Source organism: Rana temporaria, chromosome 6, assembly GCF_905171775.1.
Source record: "Rana temporaria chromosome 6, aRanTem1.1, whole genome shotgun sequence".
Classification (NCBI taxonomy): Eukaryota; Metazoa; Chordata; class Amphibia; order Anura; family Ranidae; genus Rana; species Rana temporaria.
In genome coordinates, this window is record NC_053494.1 from 105,946,467 (window position 1) to 105,965,359 (window position 18,893).

The following is an 18,893-nucleotide window of genomic DNA, read 5'->3' on the forward strand; positions in this document are numbered from 1 at the left end:
GACACTTACCTGTCCTGGAGTCCAGCGGTGATCGCAGCAGATGACGAGCCGATCGCTCGTCACCCTGCTGCTCCCCCCTCCATCCACGGTGAGGGAACCAGGAAGTGAAGCGCTCCGGCTTCACTGCCCGGTTCCCTACGGCGCATGCGCGAGTCGCGCTGCGCCCGCCGATTGGCTCCCGCTGTGTGCTGGGAGCCGAGTGTTCCCAGCATACAACGGGGGGGCGACGGGAAGCGGAGGAAAAACCCGTCCTTTGCCCGTATCGTAGGGCCGGAAGTGGGTGCAGATACCTGTCTGTAGACAGGTATCTGCACCCCCCTCCCCCCTGAAAGGTGTCAAATGTGACACCGGAGGGGGGGAGGGTGCCGATCAGCGGGACTCCACCTAAGAGTGGAGATCCGCTTTAATAAACCCCTTTGTGCTGCATTAGTGGCCAGTGTTAACCCATTCATGCTCTAATACAAAGTGGTTAAATAACACTAACCACTAATAAAGCACAAAAGGGTAAATTAACACTGGCCACCACTGCATTAATGATCAATGGCAGTGTTAATTAACCCCCTTGTGCTGAATTAGTGTCCAGGGTTAATAAGCCCCTTCATGCTGCAGGATTTAAAATAGCTTAATGCCACTGACCATCTATGCTGGGGGCTATTATTGTAGCTACTGCACCAACCCCTTGTGCAGCCAGAGTCAGACCAGTGACACTAATGTTATGCCAGGGAGCTGCTGTAAGAAGCAGCAGAGCACCTCCCAGATCAAGAAGGTACTTCATACATGGACACAGACCTATCCTCAGATACCGTCCTCTCTCTCTCAGCCGTCCTCTCTCTCTCAGCCGTCCTCTCTCTCTCTCTCTCAGCCGTCCTCTCTCTCTCTCAGCCGTCCTCTCTCTCTCTCAGCCATCCTCTCTCTCTCTCAGCCGTCCTCTCTCTCTCTCTCAGCTGTCCTCTCCCTCTCTCTCAGCCGTCCTCTCTCTCTCTCTCTCAGCCGTCCTCTCTCTCTCTCTCAGCCGTCCCCTCTCTCTCTCTCAGCCGTCCTCTCTCTCTCTCTCAGCCGTCCTCTCTCTCTCTCTCTCAGCCGTCCTCTCTCTCTCTCTCTCAGCCGTCCTCTCTCTCTCTCTCTCAGCCGTCCTCTCTCTCTCTCTCTCAGCCGTCCTCTCTCTCTCTCAGCCGTCCTCTCTCTCTCTCTCAGCCGTCCTCTCTCTCTCTCTCTCAGCCGTCCTCTCTCTCTCTCTCTCAGCCGTCCTCTCTCTCTCTCTCTCAGCCGTCCTCTCTCTCTCTCTCTCAGCCGTCCTCTCTCTCTCTCAGCCGTCCTCTTTCTCTTAGCCCCCACCTCTCTCTCAGCCCCACATCTCTCTCAGATCCACTTTCTGACCACTACCCTTTCTCCCAGCCCCACATCTATCTCAGCCCCCCTCTCTCTCAGCCCCCCTCTCTGTCCACCACCCTCTCTCTCAGCCCCACATCTCTCTCAGATCCACCTCCCTGTCCACTACCCTCTCTCTCAGCCCCACCTCTCTCTCAGCCCCCTCTCTGTCCACCACCCTCTCTCTCAGCCCCACATCTTTCTCAGCCCCACTCTCTCTCAGATCCACCTTCTGACCACTACCCTTTCTCTCAGCCCCCCTCTCTCTCAGCCCAACCTCTCTCACTCAGCCCCCCTCTCTGTCCACTGTCCTCTCTCTGAGCCCCTCTCACTCAGCCCCCCTCTCTGTCCACTATCCTCTTTCTCTGAGCCCCTCTCACTCAGCCCCCTCTCTGTCCACTACCCTCTCTCTCTCAGCCCTCTCTCTATCCACTACTCTCTCTCTCAGCCTCACCTCTCTCTCTCTCTTTCTGCCTCATCTCTCTCTCTCTCTGCCTCATCTCTCACTCTGCCTCACCTCTCTCTTTTTCCCTCACCTCTCTCACTCAGCCTCACCTCTCTCTCAGCCTCACCTCTCTCTCAGTCTCACCTCTCTCTCTCATCCCCACCCCCCCCTCTCTCTCTCTCTCATCCCCACCCTCTCATCCCCACCCCCTCTCTCTCTCTCTCATCCCCACCCCCCTCTCTCTCTCTCTCTCCCCCCACCGCTCTCTCTCTCATCCCCACCCCCCTCTCTCTCATTCTCTCAGCCCCACCACTCTCTCTTTCAGCCCCACCTCTCTCTCTCAGCCCCACCGCACTCTCCCTCTCTCTCAGCCCCACCTCTCTCATCCCCTCTCTCTGTCCACTACCCTCTCTCTCTCAGCCCCCTCTCTGTCCACTACCCTCTCTCTGAGCTCCTCTCTCTCTCAGCCCCTCTCTCTGTCCACTACCCTCTCTCTCTCAGCCCCACCTCTCTCTCAGCCCCACCTCTCTCTCTCTCTCAGCCCCACCTCTCTCTCTCAGCTCCACATCTCTCTCTCTCTCTCAGCCCCATCTCTCTCTCTCAGCCTGACCTCTCTCACCCCAGCCTGCCCTGTATCACCCAGCCTGCCCTGTACCACCCCAGCCTGCTCTGTGCCACCCCAAACAGCCCTATATCACCCCAGCCTGCCCTGTACCACCCAGCCTGCCCTGTGCCACCACAGCCTGCCCTGTACAACCCCAGCCTGCCCTGTACCACCCCAAACTTTCCCATGCCACCCCAACTTGCCTTGTACCACCCCAATCTGCCCTATGCCACCATAACTTGCCCTATACCACCCCAACCTGCCCAATGCCATCCCAATTTGCCCAATGCCACCCTAACTTGCACTATACCACCCCAACCTGCCCTGTGCCACCCTAACTTGCCCTATACCACCCCAACCTGCCATATGCAACCCTAACTTGCCCTATACCACCCAAAACTACCCTATATCACCCCAACATGCCCTATACCACCTTAAACTGTCCTATACCACCCCACTACACCAACCTGCCACTATACCACTCTATACTACCCTAACCTGCCACTATACTGCCCTATACTATCATTTGCAGGGGCTGGTTTGGGGTGCGCCCCATGCCCGTGTGCTGCCTGCTTGGTGCTGGGCAGCCTAGACAGAGGGGGGTGACACCATGTTTTACCGCACCGGGTGACACCAACCCTAGTGACGCCACCGAGTTTATGCATGCTTGGAAGCCTTGAACTTCGTTTTATTCAGCACGTCATGTGTTTGACGTCACCGCGTTCTGACCCGATTGGTTTTTGTAAGGATGGTGTGTACGCACATCAGACCACTTCAGCGGTGAACCGATGGAAATGGTCCGTCTGACCATTCTCACCGGTTTGGAACGACCGTGTGTCTGCGGCCTTAATGTTGTAATTGTAGCGCTCACCCCCGAAGGAGCCGCTGTTTAGTTTGGGATCGGCCTATTAAGTTACCTTCTTGACTTGGTCTAGGGGTGGTAGGTGTGAGTGTGAATAAAGAGCAAGTGTCCAGACGTCAATTGAGTTTTCAATGCTTTATTCCAAGGCCCAACGTGGTCAACATCAACATGACACACAGTAGAGAAAAGTTGATGAGCGTAGAGAAATTTTAGTATCAGGCCCTGTATATGAAAAGAGGGCAAGACTTCTCTCAGCAATAATGTAACCCAATTCGTCGCCACCACAATCAGGGTGGGTAAAGTGCTCCCGGACAGGCAACTATCACAGGCCTGGCAGCCGGAGCGCCACTTAAGGATCACTGGGAGGAAACAGGCCTCTGCCACAGGCTTGACAATTTGAGATTTGTGAAATTAGATTGAGCGAATCCTCCCAGTCAATTCAGATAGTGTCACCCACTGAAGTTTGAACCTACCTGTCATGCAGTGTGGTGACTGGATCCCCGATGGTTCGTCTAGGCCTCCTGGACAACCTCTGATTCTAGGTTCTCCCGAGCCAACCCCCCATCGCACAGCTCCCGGCTTAAGATCCTCTCAGCAGAAGGTTGGGACCCAGCCAGTCGCTGGGGCCCCTCTCGAAGTTGGGATGAGGCTCCGCATGGTGCATGACCTCAGTAAAGCAGGCCACGGTGGCGGGGCCCATGGATGCGTGCACCCTGAGGGTGGATGCCGCACCTGGAACTCGGGCCCCGCACAGAACAGAACGGCCCAAATGCGGTTGCCCAGATATATCCCCTCCCAGCATGCCCAACGAGGGAAGAACTCCTCTGATTGGCTGCTGGGAGAAGGTGGGTCTGTCAGAACCCCTCTAGCGCCAGCTTCTGCCCAGGGGTGATACCGCACCCCCCCCGGAGCGCAGACTGACCTACAGGACAAGTTCTGAAAGTGGCCAGGGGACATGAATCAATGCTTTTTTTATTTTTTAAAACAGTATTTTTTTCGGGAGCAATGAATTTAATAATGCTTAAAGTGAAACAATAAAAGTGAAATATTCCTTTAAATTTCGTACCTGGGGGGGTGTAAAGTCAGCATGTGAAATAGCGCATGTTTACCATACCTAGAACTGTCCCTGCAAAAAATGACATTCTGAAGGAAAAAAATAAATTTAAAATTCACTCGCGGCTATAATGAATTGTCCGCTCTCGGCAATTCTGAGAGGATTCATTCATAAAATAAATAAAAAAACGTGGGGGTCCCCCCAAATTCAATTACCAGACCCTTCAAAAATCCACACCAGACCCTTATCCAAGCACGTTAACCCTCCTAGCGGTATTCCCGAGTCTGACTCGGGGTGAGATTTTCATACCAAAAGCGGTAACCCCGAGTCAGACTCGGGCTTGCCTCGCTGCAGCAGCATACAAAGTTACTTACCTTGTCCCTGGATCCAGCGATGCCACCGTGATGTGTGAGCGAGCGGGACCTCGCTCGATTCACACAGTGTCCTCCTGTGCCGCCGATCTCCGTTCCGATCGACGTTACGACGAACGGCGCCAAATTCAAAAACGTAAACAAACACATTACATACAGTATACTGTAATCTTATAGATTACAGTACTGTATGTAAAAAATACACACCCCCCTTGTCCCTAGTGGTCTGCCCAGTGCCCTACATGTTCTTTTATATAATAAAAACTGTTCTTTCTGCCTGCAAACTGTAGATTGTCCATAGCAACCAAAAGTGTCCCTTTATGTCAAAAATGGTTTTAGAGCAGCTAGAAAACAGTGATAATAAATTATAATCACTTGCAGAATTGTGCGATAGCGATTTGTGGGGAAATTTGTCATAAAAAAATAAAAGTAATGACAGCGACAATTCTGCAACTGAGCAAATTTCAGTGATTTTGAGTTGATTACATTATTGAATAATTTTTATTATAATTATATTATTACTTGTTATAATTATTTATAATTATTTATTATATTATAATTTATAATTTTGTTTTAAAAAAAATGTCATACCCGGGATGCCTACTAGTCTCTTGTTTGGTCAGATTTAAGTGAGTTATTTACTAAAAATTACAGACCTACAGTATAAAACGCCAAATTTCCTTGCAAATAATGGTACCACTTTCAGCACCTTTTTTCTGAAATAATCATACTGCCAGGGAGGTTAACCTGGCCGGCCGCAGAAAAGAGGGGGGACAGAGTGCAGCCCCCCCCTCTCCTGAACCGTACCAGGGCACATGCCCTCAACATGGGGAGGATGTCCCCATGTTGATGGGGACAAGGGCCTCATCCCCACAACCCTTGCCCGTGGTTGTGGGGGTCTGCGGGCAGGGGGCTTATCGAAATCTGGAAGACCCCTTTAACAAAGGGGACCCCCAGATCCGGGCCCCCCCCCTGTGTGAAATGGTAATGGGGTACATTGTACCTCTACCATTTCACCAAAGAAATGTGTCAAAAGTGTTAAAAATGACAGTAGCCGGTTTTTGACAATTCCTTTATTAATATCTTCTTTCCGCGCTTCTTCTTCCTTTTCTTGTCTTCTTTTTATTCGGGTTTCTTCCTCCATCTTCCTCTGCTTCTTTCTTGGGACTTCTCGTCCGCATCTTGCCCGGCGTCTTCTTCCATCTTCTTCTCCTTCCGTCGGCCTTCTCGTCCCGCATCTTCTTCTTCCTGTGCTTCTTTCTTGGGTCTTCTCGTCCGCATCTTGACCGGCATCTTCTTCCATCTTCTTCTCCTTCCGTCGGCCTTCTCGTCCCGCATCTTCTTCTTCCCCGGACGGTGCGCTTGAAATTGAATTCCCCGCCTAGTGCCGCTCCTGGGACCCCGCCCCCCTCTGACGCCACAGGTAAACTCATAAGAAAGTCCGCGTGTGGTATATGTGCGTCAGAGGGGGGCGGGGTCACATGAGCGGCACACGGCAGGGAATTCAATTTCAAGCGCACCGTCCGGAGAAGAAGCCGCGAAAGATGCGGACGAGCTTCCATTTGAATTCCCCGCCGTGAAGAAGAAGCGCGGAAAGAAGATATTAATAAAGGAATTGTCAAAAACCGGCTATTGTCATTTTTTACATTTTTACACTTTTTTTGGTGAAATGGTAGAGGTACAATTTACCCCATTACCATTTCAGATCCATTACCGGGATCTGGGGGTCTCCTTTGTTAAAGGGGTCTTCCAGATTTCGATAAGCCCCCCGCCCGCAGACCCCCACAACCACCGGGCAAGGGTTGTGGGGATGAGGCCCTTGTCCCCATCAACATGGGGACATCCTCCCCATGTTGAGGGCATGTGGCCTGGTACGGTTCAGGAGAGGGGGGGCCACACTCTGTCCCCCTCTCTTTTCTGTTCAGCTGTGTGACAGGAAGTGAAGCCAATTTTAAAAAAGCCCAACCCACAAAAAAAAAACAAGCAGGGGTTCTAACACTCACTTGGCTTCCCTCAAACACCCACAATTAGAATAGGATTGCCTTGCGCTAGATTTAAGCACAGTGCTGTAAATCAGCACTTCAAGCCTGTCCGCCAATATAAACCCCCCACCCCCCAACAGGCCATGTTTGCAGGTTTTCCTTCATCTTGCACATGTGCTTTAAAAGACAGTCTGGACAGCAATTCTTGATAAGATAAATCCACAAAACATGTCCTGTCAGGGGTACTTGACTGAGGCCCACTGCAGTAAAAAAGGAAATAATACTTACCGCGCTGTATTTTTCCTTTCCTGGTGAATAAACATGACAGCAAACATTTCATGCATACACACCAGGAAAACAGCTTCCAGACAATAATCGCAACTGATTGTTGTAACCAATCAGCCCTAATTCAGCTGCAGCTGTCAAAATAACAAAAAAGTAACAAAAAACAAACTTCAACATTTGAAAACGGAAAATTTATTACCAAATACTTACCGTAATTTTCCTTTCCTGATAGACTCCATGGCAGACTACGTGTGGGTTAACCCCGCCTCCTCTCCAATGCTATAGGACCCCATACCCTATAAGTTTGAGCTCACTGCCAAGGACTGTGTTCCGTTTCTAGCCGACTCTTAGTCCAACTGTTATATTCAAAACTCATGGGTGGGAACTCCGTCTGCCATGGAGTCTCTCAGGAAAGGAAAATTACGGTAAGTATTTGGTAATAAATTTTCCGTTTTCCTGACAGACTTCATGGCAGACTACGTGTGGGAAATAACTAGCCAATCCACACGGGTGGGTGTACTGGTCAAAGGCAACTTAATATGCCATATCAACCGACAGGATTCTTCCACTAAAAGATCATAGAGAAAAAACAGGCTTTATGCGAATAAAGTGACCTAAAGGCCAAAAAGGAGACCCACAAGGCCGCTTTACAGACGGCATCAGAAACCGCATGCCGGGCTGCTACCTACGGAGTCTTCAGGCCCCTGGTAAAAAGAGCCATCACCGCTTCCTGAAGGGTTTAAACCCTTAGCTCACAAGTCCGCTGGATGGATTGGACAATCCGGGCTGCAACAATATGAACGAAGCTTGCTTCCCTTACTACTGCTGGAGTGCAGGATAAACCGAATAGTTAGAAGTTCTAAAAAGGAGGAAGAAACTTGCAGGTACTTCAACAGTATTCCCCCCTATCATCGAGGGTGGACCATGATGGAGCCTGAGGTCCTGAATGTAGGTAAGGCAACTTTTTAGATCTCCTGGAATAGATGTAACTTGAGCCGCGCAAAGGAACAAGGACCCTCCGATCCGGGGAGGAAGTCAGAAATGGCATTAAATGGCTCAGGACCCGACCTCCAAGACTCCTTTCCCGAAATAATGGCAACTACCAAGGCGATTTTGCAGAGAAAAAATAAAATAAAATCTTTGATAGAACGCGGAGCCGAACCTGCAGTACTGAATCCAGCTACAAAGGGAATCTAGAACTTCATTGGGGCTTAAGTCTTGCCACCCCATGGAAGACCTGCCGGATTAAAGGGTGAATGGCCCTCGATATCCCGGAGAAGGCCGATAAAGCTGAGACTTGAACCCTGAGGGTCTGACAGAAAATGGACAGACCCTAAGCTGGAGAGAAGGAACCCGGGGGTATTTTGGATTCCCCGCTCTCTGCCTGGCCTATTCATAGAACAAGTATCCACGAACTTGATCCACATTCTCCCATAGATCTTAATCGTGTTTGCCTTTTCAGGTTCATGAGGGTGGAACTCCTTCTTGACACATACCTGAGGGATTCCGTCCCCTGCCTCTCACGAATCAACCACCTGTGCCAGAAATGCTGGAAGGGGATCAGAGCTGCTTCCTAGAAAAAAAGGCTTGTCCTGAGAGGAAAAGGAACCAGGTCCCAGAAGCTGGGCCGGGTCCGAAGGGGAAAACATAGCTTGTTTAGCCAGTAATGCGCCACCGGCACACCCTCAAACACTTTAGTTTGAAAGAACCTAAGACGAACAGGAACTGGGAAAGGCATATACCTTGCTGAAAACTCTGCCAGTCTGACAGCATCTCATTCCGAAGGCTTGGCTGCAACGACCCCGGTCCCTCTCATCTTGCAGTTGCCGGGAAATGCAATAGGTCCACTTTGGGATCAACTCCCAAGGCCAGGGTGACCTGGACTCCGAGAACGAAGTCTGCCGCGATTTTTGCCAGGTTTTTTTTTTGGTCCATAATAAAAAGGGCTTGACTTCTTGGGGTAAGGTGGGGCTCCGAGTGCCCCCTTGTCTCTTCACCTAGGAGACTACCGTGGTAGTGTTCGTTCCTTAAAAGAGCCGTTTTCCCCCTTTAGGAGATGACCGGAATCTTGAAGAGCACACCTGGCCGCTCGTAGTTCCAGGACATTCGAGACCGGGTTGTGATAATGGGCATTTCACCTGCCATATGTAAGCTCTAATCAGCCGAAGGCTCCCTAAAAAGGTTTCCTCTGTTGGCACGTCAACAGATTCTTGCGCTGAAGCCATCAGGAGATCCCAATCCCTGTCAATAGTGTCATGCGAGTGGATTTATCATTATCTCCTGAGTTCCACTGCTGGAGAAAATCTAACCGTAAAGGCGCAGTCTCCACGGAGACCTTTTTACCCTGGGGGGCATAGAGACCACTGTGCCAGTGATATTTAGGTACTGAAAAAGGCCGTCCGGTTTTGAGGATCTCAAAGTCTGATATTCTTTCTCGTATGGCTGGGATCTCTTTCCTGGGATAGAGACGACATTTCATTGTGTCACGCTAGGCCTCCAAACATAGCAAGCGTTTGAACAGGATCTACGTGGTTTTACCCTCAACTTAGGAGCCAAACAAATTCTAGCAGTGTGATGATAAATTGCTTTTGTCCTTGGACAGTAGCAGGAAGTCTTTGAAATGGTGGTACCACCGTATCCCTCTTGTTTTGATGAGGGCCACCATGACCAGAAGAACTTTCGAAAGATTCGGAGCGAGGATGTCCGTCTAGAAGGGAGGCAGGTGAACTGTAGATGTTCCTGCCCAACCATGAACCGGAGATATTTTGAAAAAAAAAAAATTCTACTGCTATAGGCATGTGGAAATAGGTAACCTTAGGTTGATTGAAGTTAGCCAAACACCTGGCTGCCCAGCTTGTTGGATGGTAGACAGAATCTTCATTTTAATCTCTTGAGATTACTAAACTTGTTTAGGTAGATTAGGTCTATGATAGGACACCATAACCCATTTCCCTTTAGCGCCAAAAAGGAGGAGGAATACTCCCCTTGGAATTCTTTTCCCTTCGGTACAGGTGCTTTGGTTCTTTGTGCCATCAGTGAAAACGCATAGGCCAGAGAACCTGCTTCTTTCTTTTAACCGTAGATGCAGAGCAGAAACAAAACTGTTCTAATCCTTCCTGAAAACCCCGGCTGGGCCTGTAATGACGTGCTTCTCTTGAGTCCTTCGGCCCTTCGCAAGGCCTTTTCTGGCCTGGCAGACGTCTGTCCTGGGGTAAACGCCTAGCCGTGACTGAGGACAGCACAGTCCAGGTCAAGGGGCCGAACAGGTTGACAGAAGCTTCCCCATCAGGAGGACCACTCGACAGCTTCAATCCCTGGCCTACTAAGCCCCTGGCAAAATCTTCCAAAACTCCTTTAAGCATGGAGTACACATTTTATCCAGCTTCCATCACCTTGGACATAGCCGCAACAGACACAGTTGGATTACAAGCCACACCGGCTAGCCCCTAGGACCTCTTGAGGTCTAACTTATTCTCTTAAGCTTGTGTTTAGGGAATTCAAATTCTTCTAGGGGGAAGAGTGATTAGCTAGTCACATTAATTCTGTGTCTATCAGGGGAACATTTTCCAGATATTTAACTTCCTCTGTTCTGAAGGGGAATAATATGAAGGTTTTGCTTGATACAACGTTAACTTTGCTCCCACGATGATACCATTTTCTCCTAAAGAAGAGGGAAATTGGAGCGCCCCTTCGCCAGATGCTTAAGGAATCTCCATTAAATAGCCAGGGGAAGTGGGAGTGTCTTTTCACTTAAAGGCCTTCTATGACCGTTTTAATCCATGGCGAAACTCAGCCAAAGTTGAGGCCTCTGACAAGCTCATCTCCCTCCATCTCACTGTACAGGGAGGCATTATAAGGCTCCTGGGCTTCATCAGTCAGGGAGCCAGGTAATGTAGTAGACTGGCTCCGCGTACGGAATGTACCCTACTCCTTTAGGGATTGCTGCATCACACGCTTAACTAGAGACTCTAATTAATGGATTTCAGTCTCTCTTTCCCCAACCACCTGGGCATAGCATGAGTCACAAACCAACTTTTGCCCTCCGGGATCCATGTCCTGCGTCTCCAGCCGGCTTCTGCGATCGGAGCGACTGTGATGGCGGTGGGTGTGGATTCAGGAGGAGGAATGGAAACATCTCCTCTGATTGAAGGAGGAATAGGAAACATCTCCTTTGTCTGGAGGAGGAATGGGTACATCTCCTCTGATTGACGGAGGAATGGGTACATCTCCTCTGATTGACGGAGGAATGGGTACATCTCCTCTGATTGACGGAGGAATGGGTACATCTGCTCTGATTGACGGAGGAATGGGTACATCTCCTCTGATTGACGGAGGAATGGGTACATCTCCTCTGATTGACGGAGGAATGGGTACATCTCCTCTGATTGATGGAGGAATGGGTACATCTCCTCTGAATGACGGAGGAATGGGAACATCTCCTCTGAATGACGGAGGAATGGGAACATCTCCTCTGAATGACGGAGGAATGGGAACATCTCCTCTGAATGACGGAGGAATGGGAACATCTCCTCTGAATGACGGAGGAATGGGAACACCTCCTCTGATTGACGGAGGAATGGGAACACCTCCACTGATTGACGGAGGAATGGAAACACCTCCTCTGATTGACGGAGGAATGGAAACACCTCCTCTGATTGACGGAGGAATGGAAACACCTCCTCTGATTGACGGAAGAATGGGAACACCTCCTCTGATTGACGGAGGAATGGGAACACCTCCTCTGATTGACGGAGGAATGGGAACACCTCCTCTGATTGACGGAGGAATGGGAACACCTCCTCTGATTGACGGAGGAATGGGAACACCTCCTCTGCCTGGAGGAATGGGAACATCTCCTTTACCTGGAGGAATGGGAACATCTCCTTTATCTGGAGGAATGGGAACATCTCCTTTATCTGGAGGAATGGGAACATCTCCTTTATCTGGAGGAATGGGAACATCTCCTTTATCTGGATGAATGGGAACATCTCCTTTATCTGGAGGAATGGGAACATCTCCTTTATCTGGAGCAATGGGAACATCTAATCTATTGACAGGAAGAATGACGTAGCGGCCTGGTAAGGTCCCCGACGTCTCAAACAGCTAAAAATACTGAAGGATAGGGAGCAGATACCTATAATAATGGGGCATATGTCCAACTAACAGTGGACCTAGCCCCCCTCCTCACACCCCCACATCCCAAGAGCGTGAGGGTTAGCCGCGCAGGTGGTACGTCCATGGCACCCCGGAGGACTAGGTGACAATCCGCAGACTGAAGGGACACTCCATGTCCCAGAGAAAAAAGGAGTAAAGAATGGCCGCATAACTGTAATGTACTTCTCCTTTAAGAGACTAAGGTCATTTTTCCACCCCCTGCACCATAGTCACAAGATGTCACTTACCAAAACCTGGGTGCCTGAAAAGGGTGCAGTAATCTGCGCCCAGTCTCCACTGAGACTGAAAGGTTTTGCAGGGATTTGAATTTCCCTGCTGTAAAGATGTCACCATAATGCCTCAAGCGCGCCTGCGCTGTAGCGATCCGCCACACTGCGCCTGTGCGGCTGCCAGGTCCCCCGCCGAGCTGCGCATGTGCGAGCCAAGCCTCGGTTTCACGCGATGATTCGCGCATGCGCGTAAGCTCGTAGCGGCCGCGACCCGGAAGAGGGAATGCGTCCTGGAACGCAGAAGCGTTCCAGGCGCCATAGCAATACTAGACACAACAAACACGTAAGGGAAACAATACGACACACAGAAACTTTCTGCCATGGAAAGGTATTAAAAAGTTCTTCAGACCTTGCCAGCCGATCCCTTGAAGACGTCTGAGTCCTGGCACATGCAGGCCGTCTCTACCACTCGATTGATTTTTGGACGTCAGGGAACGTAAGTGCATTGTAGAAGGTCCAAATGAGGAGGACAAAAAAGGAACACAGTCCTTGGCAGTGAGCTCAAACTTATAGGGTATGGGGTCCTATAGCATTGGAGAGGAGGCGGGGTTAACCCACACGTAGTCTGCCATCGAGTCTGTCAGGAAAGTAATTTTATTGGTCAACAAAACAAGAAAAGCAAAAAAAATAAAATAAACAAATGAATAAATAAATAAAAAAAATACAAATAAACAGGTTCATTTGAGACATTAAACAGAATATGGTTTATGCTTTGGAAAAAACACAATAGAGACACATACACAGGAATGAAACATTAGTCACAACATTTGAGAAATATTTTGCAAAATAATGCAGTACAAATATATCAAAGTGGGCGAACACCGTACAAAAAAAAAAAAACATACATTGACAAAAAAAAAACCTTGATCAAAAACATATCTTTTTGCAAAGACATTCTTGCCAGCCCCCACACACACAACCTGCCCAGCTAGAAAATGCTATAAACATGCTTTATATAACATAGGCTTGTGTGTTAATGACGCAATTGAAAACACATGGACAAAGTTAAGTCTCTGCATTGGGTGCACTTGTTACACCTGTTAACTATCTCCTTAACCACTTCCTTACTGGGCACATATACCCCCTTCCTGACCAGGTAAAAATTCAGCTTCTGGCACTGCGTCGCTTTAACTGACAATTGCTTGGTCGTGCGACGTGGCTCCCAAACAAAATTGGCGTTCTTTTTTCCCCACAAATAGAGCTTTCTTTTGGTGGTATTTGATCACCTCTGCGTTTTTTTTTTTTGCGCCTTAAACAAAAAAAGAGCAATAATTTTGAAAAAAAGTCAATATTTTTTACTTGTTACTATAATAAATATCCAATTTTTTAAAAAAAAAAATATTTTTTTTTTCTCAGTTTAGGCCGATACGAATTCTTCTACATATTTTTGGTAAAAAAAAAAAATATCGCAATAAGCGACTGGTTTGCGCAAAAGTTATAGCGCTTACAAAATAGGGGACAGAATTATTATTCATTTTTATTATACATTTTTTTTACTAGTAATGGCGGCGATCTGCGATTTTTATTGGGACTGCGACGTTATGGCGGACACATCAGACACTTTTGACACATTTTTGGCGCCATTCACATTTATACTGCGATCAGTGCTATAAAAATGCACCGATTACTGTATAAATGTTACTGGCAGTGAAGGGGTTAACACTAGGGGGGCATGGAAGGGGTTAAATGTATTCCCTGGGTGAGTTCTAACTGTGGGGGGAGGGGGGTGACTGGGGGAGGTGACCGATGCTGTGTCCCTCTGTACAAGAGACACAGATCGGTCTCCTCTCTCCCTGACAGGACGTGGAGCTCTGTGTTTACACACAGAGCTCCACGTCTTGTCCCTGTAGCCGCCGATCGCGAGTGCCTGGCGGACATCGCGGCCGCCAGGCACGCGCATCGGTATCTCAGGAATGCGGCGAGCACGCGCTCGCGCGCCCTCTAGTGGCCTGGAAGAGCGGAGGACGCATATATGCGTCCTGTTAGAGATTTAGAACCACCCTGCGGCCGCACATATTCGTACGGCCGTCGGGAAGTGGTTAAATTACTAACCCAAAAAACACGCTCTATGAAACACAAAAAGCAACATCAAAAATTCTAAGTCCCTGGGCATGCTCAGTTCACCAGAAATGCAGAGGCAGAAGCATGAACAAAGTTGCATTTGTGGCTGAAAGCATGAGATCTGTGTTTATTTTTTTCCCGATCGCATGCTTTCCAGCCTGAAGGACAGATGTGAGGTCTTATTGAATTATTACGTAAAAAAATAATAATAATAATTAAAACGCCCCTGTCCCTAGTAGCTCGCACTCAGAAGCGAACACGCATGTAAGTCCCGCCCACATATGTAAACGCCGTTCAAACCACACATGTGAGGTATTGACGCATGCATTAGAGCGAGAGCAATACTTTTAGCACTAGACCTCCTCTGTAACTCTAAACTGGTAACCTGTAAAAAAAAACAAGCGTCGCCTATGAAGATTTGAAAGTCCTGAAGTTTAGCGCCATTCCTTGAGTGTGTGCAATATTAAAGCGTGTCAAGTTAGGTATCTATTTACTTGGTGTAACATCATCTTTCACATTATCACAATAAATTGGGCTAACTTTATTGTTTTGTCTGACAATTGCGCGGTCGTGCGACTCATAAGCGTGTGGGGACCTTTTTCATGCTTATCGGTTGGAGTACTGATATGCCCTCTGAGTGATCTGTTGAGAGTTGCTGCTTGCTGGGAAGCATTTTTGAATCATCTGTCTGAGGTTTGCCTTCATTGATACCGAATCGCATGACGTGTATGGTGTACCCGCTTCAGTATATCAACTTTAACAAAGCTTGATTGGCCTAGTGGGTATATGCCTGTCTAGGTCCAATCGATCCGGTAAGCCCCTTGTCATAAGTGGTGGTGGACTTTTCACTTCTTTATGCACTGGATTTTGTGTATCTGTTTTACTCAAAGAAACCGACTCACCGATTTATCCAAACATTTATGGACTTTTTAATACCATTCATTCACATGTGGTGTTGCATGATTTAATCTTTATTGTATTATCATTATTTGTGTCATTATTAGCACTACACTTTTCCAGAGAAGAAAGCGGAAAGAAGCCCTGGCCCCTCCGGAGGAGACAGACAGAAGAGGGAACAGAGAAGAAAGCGGAAAGAAGCCCTGGGCTCCGCGGAGGAGACAGGCAGAAGAGGCAACAGAGAACACAGCGGAGAGAAATCCTGGCCCCCGGCATAAAACGCGAAGCCCCCGGCAGAAAACGGCAAAGCCCAGATGCCCCCCCCCCCCGAATCAAAAAGAGCTCAAAGGGGGTGGGGGCCCCCGGCGGAAGACAGCGGAGAATTCCAGGGGGGTGGCGCCCCCCCCGGCAGAAAACTACGAAGCCCGGGGCCCCAGCGGAAGAGAGAAGACCGGGCCTACACCCCCCCTTGTAAAAGAGCTTAAAGAAGAAAGGGGGGGCCCCGGCAGAAGAACCCCCAGCTGACCAATAAATTATTTTAAAAATCTGTGTGGTGTTTTTTTTAACTTTACATTTTTCCACCAGGTGAATGGGTACCATACTCATTCACATAGGGTGGGGGGCCGGCATCTGGGGGCCTCCTTATTGAAGGGGGCTCCCAGATTTCGATAAGCCCCCGCCCGCATACCCCGATAACCAACGGCAAGGGTTGTCTGGAAGAGGCCCTTGTCCCTATCGACATGGGGACAAGAGTGCTTTGGGGTGGGGGGGCAGTGCCCCCCTGCCCCAAAGCACACACTCCCCCATGTTGAGGTCATGCGGTCTGGTACGGCTCAGGAGGGGGGAAGCCGCTCGCTCGTCCCCACCCCCATTCCTGTCCGGCCAGACTGCGTGCTTGGATAAGGGTTTGGTCTGGATCTTGGGGGAACCCCACGCTGTTTTTTTCAGCGTAGGTTAACCCCTTATGATCCAGACCAAGCCTAAGGGCCTGGTGTGTCATTGCAGGGGAACCCGCACCGGTTTATTGTTTGAAATTTGGCTGGGAGTTCCCCTTCATGGTCAGCGCAAGCTGAAAACAGTTCGGCCTTTCACGTGCGCCGACTCATACCACGCAAATACAGCTACGCCGCTTGGAATTTACCAAAATTTTAACGGCGTAGTGAGACGGCGTGCGTGAAAGGACGTAATTGCCCCGCACGCATGCGCAGTATGCAAATAAACCTCCCGGAGGTTTATTCCTACTTGCGCCGTACGGCGCTCGATTTCACAAAAAACACTTTCACTTTCAATTCTGCCCGGGAAACTTAAACAAACATGTCACTAAACCCCACACCCCCACCCAAACTCCTTCTATTTACATTTCTAAATGCCGTACGCCAGGTCCATAGAGGCGCACCATGCGCCCTCTCCTGGGCGCACTAGGCATTATAGTAACTAAAGAAATACGCTGCTCTGGCGTATTTCTTTAGTAAATGACAAAACGGCTTTTACGCCTGTCTTTGCTCCATGAGTCATGGAGCAAAGGCTTGGTAAATCAGCCCCTATGTCTCTTCCGCATTACAATAATCTTACCTGACTGTCAGCCCTTTTTGACAATGCTGAGATTCCGTGATCTTGCCCCAGCCAATGAAAATGGCTGAAGATTGGTATGCGGAAGCAAAATAGATGAAGATGGCAGTAGCTGGTAGGGAGCTCTGGTACACTGCAGCGCTGAAGAGAAAATAATATTATTCTGCTTTAAAGTGGAACCTTAACTACCGTATTTATCTTGCTATAACGCGCCCCGGCGTATAGCGCGCACCCCCGAACTTGAAGGAAAATTCCTGAAAAAAAAAAAATACTTACAGTTTGGATGCCCCTCGTCGGGGTCTTGCCCGTCGTCCATCGCGCGGGAAGCGGGTATCGGCGGGTATCCGCCGATAAATACGGTACTTCAGTACTGGACACATTTACCCCCTTCCTGCGATGTCCAATTTTCATCTTGCTGTCGCACTTTAAATGACAATTGTGCGGTCATGCAACACGGTACCCATATGAAAAGATAAACAAAAAAACTTTTCTTTGTTTCTGTAATAAAATGTTGTCAAGTAATTTTCCTCCTTCACTGATGTGCGCTGATGAGGCTGCACTGATGAGTACTGATGGACACTGATTAGGAGGCACTGATGAGGCTGCACTGATAGACAGCACCGATTGGCCCTGTTGGGGCTGCACTGATAATCAGGGCACTGATCATCAGTGTCCTGTTTATCAGTGTAAATGTAAATGTCCCCTGTCACACTTGCCAGTTACCGGCTCTCCTCTCCTCGTTCTGTGACAGAGCGAGAGGAAAGGAATGCTGATAACTGGCAAGTTTGTTCACATGTGATCACCTGTGATTGGACACAGCTGATCACATGGTATAGGGCCGCTATGATTGGCCCTTTACTATGATGTGTGATCAGCTTTGTCCGAAGGACACAGCGATCACAGAGCGTGCTGGATGCGTGCCCCAAGGGGCGCGTGGTTCCGGGAGTATATGTCCATGGACGCCCTCCCAAAACTGGACAACTTGTCTGTAGCCATCTTTCAGCTAAAGAGCGGTCGAGAAGTGATTGATCCAAAAAAATTTGAACTGGCAGGCTGTTTAACCACTTCAGCCCCGGATCATTTTGCTGGTCAATGACCGGGCCACTTTTTGCGATTCGGCACTGCGTCGCTTTAACTGACAATTGCACGGTCGCGCGACGTGGCTCCCAAACAAAATTGACGTCCTTTTTTTCCACAAATAGAGCTTTCTTTTGGTGGTATTTGATCACCTCTGCGGTTTTTATTTTTTGCTCTATAAACAAAAATAGAGCGACAATTTTGAAAAAATTATTATATTTTTTACTTTTTGCTATAATAAATAACCCCTATAAATATATATTTTCCCTCAGTTTAGGCCGTTATGTATTCTTCTACATATTTTTCGTAAAAAAAAATCACAATAAGAGTTTATTGATTGGTTTGCGCAAAAGTTATAGCGACAACAAAATAGGGGATAGTTTTATGGCATTTTTATTAATAATTCTTTTTTACTAGTAATGGTGGCGATCTGCGATTTTTATCGGTACTGCGACCTTACGGTGGACACATTGGACACTTTTGACACATTTTTGGGACCATTGGCATTTTTATAGCGATAAATGCTATAAAAATGCATTGATTACTGTAAAAATGTCACTGGCAGGGAAAGGGGTTAACACTAGGGGGCAATCAAGGGGTTAATTATGTTCCCTCATTGTGCTCTAACTGAAGGGGGGTGGGACTGACTAGGGGAAATGACAGATCGCTGTTCATACATTGTATGAACATACGATCAGTAATTTCTCCCCCTGAAAGAACTGGGAGCTGTGTGTTTACACACACAGCTCCCGGTTCTCGCTCTGTCACGAACGATCGCGGGTGCCCCTAGTGGCCGCAATGAAAAATCACGTGTAGCGCCTGTGTACTTTCTGCACAGGTGCTATTCTAAATTTAAAGGGGGATGAGAGAGTTA